The sequence below is a fragment of the Salvia hispanica genome, chromosome 5 (assembly GCF_029641045.1).
Source record: "Salvia hispanica isolate PSC_SH4W2 chromosome 5, Shi_PSC_v1, whole genome shotgun sequence".
Lineage (NCBI taxonomy): Eukaryota > Viridiplantae > Streptophyta > Magnoliopsida > Lamiales > Lamiaceae > Salvia > Salvia hispanica.
In genome coordinates this window covers 33,368,664-33,379,122 of record NC_142696.1, presented here as the reverse complement: position 1 = coordinate 33,379,122, position 10,459 = coordinate 33,368,664, and the positions used below count along the sequence as shown (strand labels likewise).

The window sequence follows — 10,459 nt, the reverse complement described above, 5'->3', positions numbered from 1 at the left end:
TAAGGATCGTCCCAAAAGTAATATTTAGCTTCACTTCTAATCTTCATCCTCTGGGCCCGGGAAACTTCGTCTGAACTTGGCATCTCTCTCGTGACCAAGTAGTTGGCTAAATCAGCAAACCACGGTTCTGCATTTAGTGTGCGCTTTCCCTTATCCGATTCCCCTAGACCGGTCAGAGCCAAAACTGCTTCCCAGTTAGGTGGTCTAGGAAATTTCCCTAGAAGGTACAAATGCTCCTCGGGGAAGGCATCGGGTATGGCCTCTTCTGTTTCCCCCTGATGTATTCTGCTCAAGTGATCAGCTACTCTATTCTCCGTTCCTCTTTTGTCTCTTACTTCCCAATCAAACTCCTGCAAGTGTAACACCCAACAGATTAATCTCGGCTTAGACTCTTTCTTAGACAGCAAGTACTTAATCGCCGCATGATCCGTGAAGACTATAACCCTCGACCCAAGGAGATACGGTCGAAATTTTTCAAACGAGTATACGACCGCCAACATTTCCTTCTCTGTGGTGTCATAATTTTTCTGAGCCTGATTCAGCGTCTTGGAAGCATAGAAGATCACATAGCTTTTTCCATCAATTTTCTGTCCTAGGACAGCTCCCACAGCAAAATCGCTCGCATCGCACATTATCTCGAAAGGATGGCTCCAGTCTGGTGCCCTGATAATTGGTGTTGATACTAACATGTCCTTAAGCAACTGGAACGCCCTTTCGTATCCTTCGTCAAAGACGAATTCCACATCATTATGTAACAACCGAGTGAGTGGTTGCGCGATTTTTGCAAAATCCTTGATAAACCTCCTATAGAACCCTGCATGGCCTAGGAAGCCTCTCACCTCTTTTTGGTTCGTAGGGTATGGTAATTTTGATATCACATCCACCTTTGATTTGTCTACTTGAATACCTCTCTCAGAAACCACGTGACCCAGGACAATGCCTTCAGTCACCATGAAATGGCATTTCTCGAAATTCAACACTAAATGCTTCTCTTGGCATCTCTGTAACACTAGATCAAGGCTGGCTAAACAAGTATCAAATGAGTTCCCATATACGGTGAAATCGTCCATGAATATCTCAATGCATACTTCCAACAGATCCGAGAAAATGCTCATCATACACCGTTGGAAAGTTCCCGGTGCATCACACAATCCAAATGACATTCTTCGGTATGCATAGGTACCAAAGGGGCATGCGAATGTGGTTTTCCCTTGGTCCTCTGGATTAACGTAGATTTGGAAATAGCCGCTGTATCCATCAAGGAAACAAAAGTACTGTTTGTCAGCCAGTCTTTCCAGCATCTGATCAATGAAAGGTAAGGGAAAATGATCCTTCTTCGTGGCTTCGTTCAACTTCCTGTAGTCGATGCACATCCTCCATCCTGTCACTAGTCTGGTGGGTACCAACTCATTCTTTTCATTCTTAACAACTTGTATTCCAGATTTTTTTGGTACCATATGGACAAGACTGACCCACTCACTCTCAGGAATGGAGTAGATAATCCTTAGAGCAAGCAATTTTAACACCTCCTTTAGGACCTCCTCTCGTATGTTCGGGTTTAGTTTCCGTTGTGCATCTCGATGAGCCTTCACACCTTCTTCTAAACGAATGTGGTGCATACAAAGATCCGGACTTATTTCTACCAAATATGAAAGAGTCCATCCTATTGCTTTCTTGTTCCTTTTGATGACTTCTAATAACTCCTTCTCTTGCTCCTTGGTCAGGTTGCTGTTGATTATTACCGGAAATGTCTCATCCTCCTCCAAGTAAGCATACTTGAGGCCTGGTGGAAGTGTCTTTAGCTCCTTTCTTGTTTCATTCGTCTCCTGGGGTAAGGGATTTTTGCCCGGTGATGCCTCCTTCCCAGACCCAGGAGATGTCTCTGGACTAGCCACGTGAGCTAATCCCTTAGATTTGGCTGACTCAGGACTTCTGTAGAATTCCATAATGGCCTCCGTGAGTTCTTCATCTGTCAATTCCGCTGTGTTTGCTGCACACCATCCTACAACTTCTCTGTCAATCGAATGACTCAACTCCGAGTTGTCGATTTGTTCCTGTATCAATTCCGTCTCAAGATACTCTTGGACTAAAGGGTTAATAACATCAATAACATAGAGATTCTCAACATCTAAAGGCCTTTTCATCACCTCATCTATGCTAAAGGTATACTTTTCCCCGTTATAGTCCAAGCAAATTGTTCCATCAAAGACATCGATAATGGTCTTAGCAGTACGCAAAAATGGTCTCCCTAAAAGTACCCCACTGGACTCAGCAGACTCATTATCATTCATCTTGATCACATAAAAATCAGCAGGATATAGAAAATCATGCACCTTGACTATAACATTTTCCAACACTCCTTCAGGGCAGATGCAAGTTCTATCTGCTAACTGGATCACTACCTTGGTAGCAACCATTCTCACCCCAGTCAACTTCTTATAGATCGAAAGCGGTAAAACATTTATTGACGCCCCTAGATCACACATAGCATGCTCGACCTTGATATCCCCTAGAGAGATGGGTAACGTGAACATACCTGGGTCGGTGCATTTTGAGGGCATCCTTCTCTTTTGTATAGCAGCAGACACAGTCTCCCCGATCACAATCTTCCCATCTGGCTTGGTCTTCCCTGCAATAAACTCCTTGATAAACTTGCTGAAGGCAGGCATTTTAAGGGCTTGCAAGAATGGCAGGTTGATTTCCAACTTGCTAAAAATCTCCATGAGATCCTCTGTATCATCCCTTTTCTTCTTCGCTTCCCCTCGGTATAGAAATGGTTTTGCTCGCTTTACTGCATTTGTGGAAGTCCCAGTCTGGGTTTCATCAACTCCCTTGTTTCCTTCCTTGCTCACTCCTTCCGGTTCTTGGTCCAGGAAGAATGGGTCTCTCGGTCAAGGTAGGGACCCCCCTAAATCTCTCTTCTGGAGGTCATCTTGAACAAGGCTTTCCCTGGGTCTAGGGTTATCCCCTTGATGCATCTGGCCATTTTGTCCTCCACTAACCTGCACGGGTACTTCCTCGTCAATCTCCACAGTCGGCCCTTCATAACCTCGCCTAGATCTCAAGGTGATTTGACTAATGTTTGCTCGGTCTGGCGGTTTGACGGTGGCGGGAAGTTTCCCTTCATTCCCTCGCATTTCATTCAAGGAAACTGCGATCTGGGACAGTTGCTTTGCCATCATGTCCATGGCAGCCTTATGTTCAGACTGAGCGTCTTGCAATTTGTGCACCACGTCATTGTTGGAGTGCAGGTTACTCTGCATGAACTGCTGTGAATTCACTAGATAATGTACCATGTCGTCTAAACTCCTCTGTGGTGATTGTTAGTCAGTAGAGGTGAACTGCGGTTTCGCCGTTCATTTTAAGTTTGAGCATTTTAATCTATGGATCTTGAGTTTGAAGTTATGAATCTGAGTTTAGTTATGGTGTTTGTGTTCATATGATTTCTGTTAATACTTGGTGAAGAAGAAAACGTCAAAATCAACTTTAGTTTGGACCACTTTACTTTTAAGTTACTTTTGCTTTTATTCCCTACTTTTCAGTTGTACCTTCCAGACCTGTCAGAAAGCCAACCAGCCACCAGATATACCTTGTTGTCTAAATTTCCTCTTTTAGTAACTGTCTACTTTTCATATACCTCTGAGACACCTTGTCCCCTATTTTCACGAACACAACCACATGCCTGTTATATTCACGCCTACTAGTCAGTAGAGCACCACCTTTATTTCTTGCCTAGGTAAAATCTCAACCCAAGCGTGGTAGCTAACCAAAAAACACCCAGGAATGTCACCATAGTATCCGAACGTGTCCATCCTTGTGGGATTCGACCCTTACCTCCATTATACTAGCCAGTAGAAGTGGGTTGAGGAATATTTGTTTGATACCAGGTCCTGGTTATCGTGCCAACGACTCAGCTGGGTCGGGAATCTCATCCTGATTAGTTGGATACACTTGCAATTACATACGTTGACCGAGAAAAAACCTGTGCTTTCAATACGCTTCTATGAAAACTTTTGAAAAACTTTTGTGAGTTGAGCTTTGAAGTTATGTGCTTTATGTGATCTTGCTCGAGGACGAGCAAGCAAATAAGTTTGTGGGTATTTGATGTGAATCAAATAGTACATTTTTATCCCCATAACTTTACATGATTTATATGGTTTAATCCTTGCAAAAATATGTTTTATAGTGTAGGAAGCGGAATGGATGGTGAAACGAGATATGGAATGGAGCTTGGATGGAGAACAAGGTCATTGACAGACTGCCCAGTTTGATAGATTGCCCAGTCTGCGTCACGAGTCCTGAATATGCTCAAAATGAGCCACCCGGCCGGGTGAATTTCATGCCTAATAATTCACGCGGTCGGGAACAATGACACAGTAACTGCTGAGTTCCATTTTTAAATAGTTTTGAGGCAGTTTTTGGGATATTCAGAGAGATTTGCATGAAAAATTATTAGAGGAACAGAGGAGGAAGATTGGAGGGCAATCACTCAGCTTCCGTCACCCCGGATGAGATTTTCTACCATCCACACATCAATTTCATGAGTTCTATGATTCTTCTTTATTGTTTGTGGATGTGTAACTAAACCCTTACTTTGCTCCTAATTTGTGAAAGATGTGAATTACTTTTGGATTCGATGGATTAGTATTAATTTATGATAAATTTCTACGGTGCTTTTTACATTGAATTATAATATCAGCCTGATTTATTATTCAATCATGTCTTTTAGTCAATGTCTCTTTAACTTGGTTAAAATGTGAAAATGTAGATAAAGAGTTTGAGATTTGTACTGTGTTCAGCATATGAATCTTGGATAAGTTAATTTACATGTCGTTACAATAATTGTTGGACATTTACTGTGCTTCCGTAGGAATGTTCAATTGATTTTGTAAATGAATCATGTACGTTGGAACTTAGAAGTTGGGTTAGAGCTTACCACGCTACCGTAGGAGTGATAATCCGATGAGTACGAATTTGATCTTAGTGTTCAGGAAGGTTAAATTCAAGCATCTGTGAACATGTTCAGTGTGAGTAGAATGAACGAGATATTTACAACTTTCATTACATTAATCTTTAATCCATTCGTTTATTGGTCCATTAAGTTAATTCACATCTGGAGCATATTAGGAGCAATGTTCTCACTCTCTTGGTTATATTTTGTGTTGTCATTATTTCTTCACTTGTCTTTGTTTCAATTTAGTTTCTCAATCAAAAAATTCTAAAATATACTTGCTTTCGAATTAGATAACCATACGCCTCCATGTAGTTCGACACCCTAAGTATTACAACTACAACTGTATTCTTGCAGTTAAGTTGTAGTTTAAGAGTTACTATGTTAAACTTGAGTGTCAAATTTCTATTGACTTTAAAGCTCTAAAAATACACATCACACGTCAAAATACCAAAATAGATAAAATATGCAAATAATGGACATGTAATGCAACTTGGACACTCAAAATGGACCAAATAAGGGCCTTAAAACAGTGAAAAATCCGAGCGTATCATATGTGCACATCGGGCGTCTTCACATTCTCGATTCCACCCCTCTCCTCGAGTCTCTTCTTCCACGTATCCGCTATCTCCTCCGCCTTCCCCTTGATGCTCGGCGTCACCAACATCCTCTCCTTCCCCAACACAGGATCCACCATCACCGGAATCAGCGACTCCAGCAGCAACACGCACGCCAACCCAATATTATAGCTATTGCTATTGCTCGCGCTGATGAAACACTTCGGAGACCGCCTCCAACACGAATCGCAGCGGATCGACTCAGCTGGAGAGCGCTTTCGTCAACTACGACCGGAACAACTCGATCTGTTTCTTCCGCGAGGTCACGAAGATCCAGAACTTCTTCGCCGCCATTCTGCGAACCCAATCGTAGATTCAATTTATTTAGACTAAATAATTATTTTATTTAGAATATATGATTTCAATTTGAAAATAATAAAAAATCATACTCCCTCCGTTACATAGTAATGGAGGCAAAACTTTTCGGCACGGAGATTAAGAAAAATTGTGTTAGGTGAGTTCAGTAAAGAGAGAATAAAGTGGAAAATGAAAAAGATAGAGAGATGAAAATAGAAAAAAGTAAGAGAGAGTAAAGTAGGTGTGGAAAAATGTATTGACTTTTACTAAAAAAGGAAATGACTCTATTACTATGGAACGGAAGAAAATAGAAAAACGCCCCTATTACGATGGAACGGAGGGAGTACTTAACAGTTAAATTTTGTCAAAATTGGGATTAAAAACATTGTCTGGTACAATTTGACGGAACAGTTAGTTTTGGACTGATTAATTGTGATTCGAGTTGAAAAGTTTGGGATGCAAAAATTCAAAAGATAATGTTTAGGACTAAAATCGTAAAATGAGCATATCTTCAGGACCAATTTTGACCTTTACTCTTAAATTTTTTTTCGTTGTAGAGTTTTTTTAATTAAATATATTTTTGTTTTGCCTTTAATTAATTTTATTTTATTTCATAAACACAAAAATTAAAAATAAAAATAAAAATAAAAATAGTGCTGACGTAAAAAATGGATATGAGCAGATTTATAAGACAGAATTATAAGGCACTATTGCAGGTATTGGGACTGCATAATAAAATGATGATGTGACAAAAAGAAAATGAAGATGAGCGAATTTATAGTGCATTGTTGTGAATGGCGTTATGGCGGAACGGAGGAAGTACAATTTCGGTCATTGAATATCGATTAAAAGTGAAGTTATCTTCTTACTTTCAAAAATTTACATTTCATAATTAATAATACTGTACTTTTTATTTCCTTTAAAGTTCATCAGATTTCCAAACCACTCGTATATAAATGGTTTTCAATTTTCATTGTTTTTCATATAATTTTAATATTATTAATAAACTAGTATTACATCTGATGCACAGATGAAAATATTTTTAAAAATTGAAATAATTAATGTGTATTGGTGAAGAAATTTATGAACTGATAATTTTATATGAATGATTTACATCAAATCTTCAAAACAAAATCCATATTGTCACGCCCGCATTTTCTAAGGATAGAAAATACGGTTGATCGCGACTAGGGGAGGGTTAAAGAAGCGGGAAAGAAAAGGGGAACAACGAAATATACACGACCAAAACAAAAGATTAACTAAGAAACTTAAAACAAACTCGAATACTGTCTCCACAAAACTAACTTCGAATAATAAGACCCAATGATAAAACAGTCCAAAGGAAATTTAGAATTTTAGCAGAAGCGTCAAGACATGGAAAAATGCGGAGTATGAAGACTCGACAAATCCAACAACCAAACAAGATATAATTTTCCAACAACTCTGCTCAACATCCTCCACGTCCATCGCCGCTCAATCTGCACATTAAGAAAAACAATATGCAGGGCTGAGTACTTGATGCACTCAGTGGACACATGCCAAAATACAGTTTGTCAAGCCATAAACGAGTGATCTTGGGGTTTTATTTAAATGAACCCAAGTACACTAAAAACATATTTTTCGTAAAATTCGGTTGCGCAACCATTTTCCATCCACATCCACCATCACCATATCTGAACTACATGACAAGGAACGTGGCCACGAACCAAGTCACTAGACCGGCCAACTCCAATGAGATAGCGCACGATCTACTGGGTGTACACCAGTCCGAGCAGGGTTTGCGGCCCTACTCAGACCCGAATTCGTTAACATACATGGCATAGCCACTTCAGATAGGTTCATTCAAATACAAAACATGGCAAGACAAACATTTTTCACCTCCTTTCACATAACAAAATATTTAGGACATAGTCCTTATTTAAAACGAAAGCCCACCTCACAAGCTTACTCCTCAATCACCTCATATTCCAACCGCAACCAACGTGCACAAGCTCACCCTTTTTGAAATAACATGATATGCAAAAATCAGACTTTGCAAAATAAATTAATTTAACAATGCATGCATCCTAAGCGTGTGCATAATTTATATTTTTTTTCTTATTTTAGAAAAACCACATATCTCCAACTCGTTCCACGATCAACTCGAAATTAAGAACTCTGGCTCATCAATTAACCAAAACAACATCAACAAAAATATACTCCCTCCCGTCGGCATCAGTCACACATACAAGAGACACTCATGAATTTAAAATAAAGTAGTTTCTCAACTTAAATTCCATTTAGCCCAAAACAAATCATGGCCCAATAAAAATATTAAATTTCCCAACACTTAAACTAAAGAAAAAAAGGGAACAGTAGCCAAAATACTCCCTGGCACCACACTTATATACACCTTCTCAACACAAAATGAATAAGAATAGTAACAATTAATAGATTTGTATATAAATACTCCCAATCCACCACGTATATCCCTATCCCACATGTAAATGTATTACTAGTAATCTAGTATATTCCCAACTCAACCCATTTTATAAAGGGATGGAATGAAAATAATTATATACTCCTTCTCTAAACCGTCGAATACTTCATCTCCCTCTCTACTGTAATTCATGTTTTCTCTCTCTGTACTCTATTTCTTCTGTTCTAATTTCACCAAATCATCTCTCAAACACCATGCTCATCTCTCTCCCTCTCTTTCTCACACAAATCAGAGATAACACAGAATGACCCCCATCACTCTCGTTCCAAAAATTGGCGACGCCTAACGCCCTCCGTCGAAGACCAATCGACGCTGTCCGCCGCCACTCTAGGCGGTCAGCTCCTCCGTCGGCAGCGCCGTTTCTCACAACCACTAAGTCCCTCTCCCCTTTTTCCCAAGACTAAACTTTTACATTTATTTTTCTTATTTGTTCGATTCAAAAATTATTGGGCAGGCAAGGAATTTTCAGAAATTCAACAAGAGTCTAAGTCTGATTTCATGAACTACTATGATTAAGTGAAAGCATGTCATAGAATTGAAAGCAGAGATTGTGGGTATACCTTCCGGAAGTAGCAAAATTTGCAGAAGAGAAGGTATTGAAATATCACACACTCTTGGTTTCTTGTTCACACTGTGATGTCGAGAATTTATGTTATGGAATCAAAACTATAGAGATTTTTCGTATATAATGCAATGTGGAGATATTACCTTTTGGTAAAGAAGAATTTGGCTTTGCTGGAAAACAATGGCGGATGAAAACTTGAACTCACTGCTTGGTATGAGAATTTGGGGGCTGAAGGGAGGAAGAATATATGTCTGCGTATTTATCAAGATTTGCATTTGTAGGAGAAAAATCAGAGAGTGGAGAGAATTGCGGAAACCGCCGGAGAGTTGAAGAGTGGTAGTTATTTTGGCTGAAATTTGAATTAATGAAGAATTTGGGCTTCTCAAATAAATTCATTTACTAGGGATAATTGTGCTAAATAAAAAAAATAGGCCCAATTATTTGATTTTTTTCCAAATACTTGAAAACACAATTTCTATTTTTTTTCATCAACGATACCCATCACAAACATCGATTTCTTACCTATCACGATTTGACACAACAACAACCGAATACTCCCAAAATTCTACTTCCATTGGCATTCCAAACAAAACAAGAGCGGTTTAAAAAAAAAATCAACGTCTTACGCTCACACGTGTTCAAAATAAAATTAACATAAAAAGGGTGTAAAAAAAAATGTGGGTGTTACACATATTCACCTACTTTCTCTACTTTTTCAGTTTTTGCATATATATTTTATATAAATTACTATATATCAACCCCGTCAACTTATACTTTGTGTTATGCAATGTTCTAATCAACATTAGTACTTTAATTTTTATTTTAATTAAAAGAATATAAAATTTCTTTCTTTTTCATTTCTCATTTGATTTGTTTATACTTTACACTATTATACATCAAAATTTATTTATTTAAATTGATAAATTTTCAAATAACACATACTTATTTAAGACATTAATTAGTTTAAATTAATACGGTGTATAAATTAAATAAAAAAATTAAGAAATCCCATAGCGTAACTAATTAATAAATATATAAACCAAGAGCAATAATATACTTGTGTAAATAATAGAGTAAAGGCCCAAAGTGGTCCTTAATATATGACGATTTTATGATTTTGGTCCAAAACATTATCTTTTGAATTATTTAGTCCTCCACAATTGAAAACGAACCGGATTTAGTCCTTCTTGGACGACACCGTTAAAAATTGACGGTAAATTCATGTTTAAGCTATTTTGATGGGATTAGGTAACTAAGTATGTTTTGTTAACTACAAGCTAAATTCTTATTAATCATTTATAAAAAAAAGCTCCACGCGGTGGCGGAGAGGCAGCGCACCGCCGCGTTCCCGCACCATCCCGGCGGCGGGAGGTACTTCTCGTCGTAGTTCTTATTCGAGAACATGGACGCGATGGAGAACGACACCGCACCACCGCCAATCGAGCAGAAGCAAGAGGGTTCCGACGACGGATCTCGACTGAAATCTTTGCTGGATCATAATATTGTGAAATTGAAGTTCAAATCGAAGAACAACACCAAATTAGGATTCG

At 38.6% G+C, this 10,459-nt stretch overlaps 1 long non-coding RNA gene across 1 annotated transcript; it reads right to left on the bottom strand.

Moving 5' to 3' along the window:
• Nucleotides 1-7,115: 7,115 nt before the first annotated feature.
• On the bottom strand, nt 7,116-9,298 carry LOC125186063 (uncharacterized). Its single transcript, XR_007170355.2, has 4 exons — nt 9,053-9,298; nt 8,905-8,975; nt 7,801-7,862; nt 7,116-7,343 (listed from the first exon to the last, which is right to left on the bottom strand). It is a non-coding gene; the product is annotated as an uncharacterized LOC125186063 (long non-coding RNA).
• Nucleotides 9,299-10,459: the final 1,161 nt, after the last annotated feature.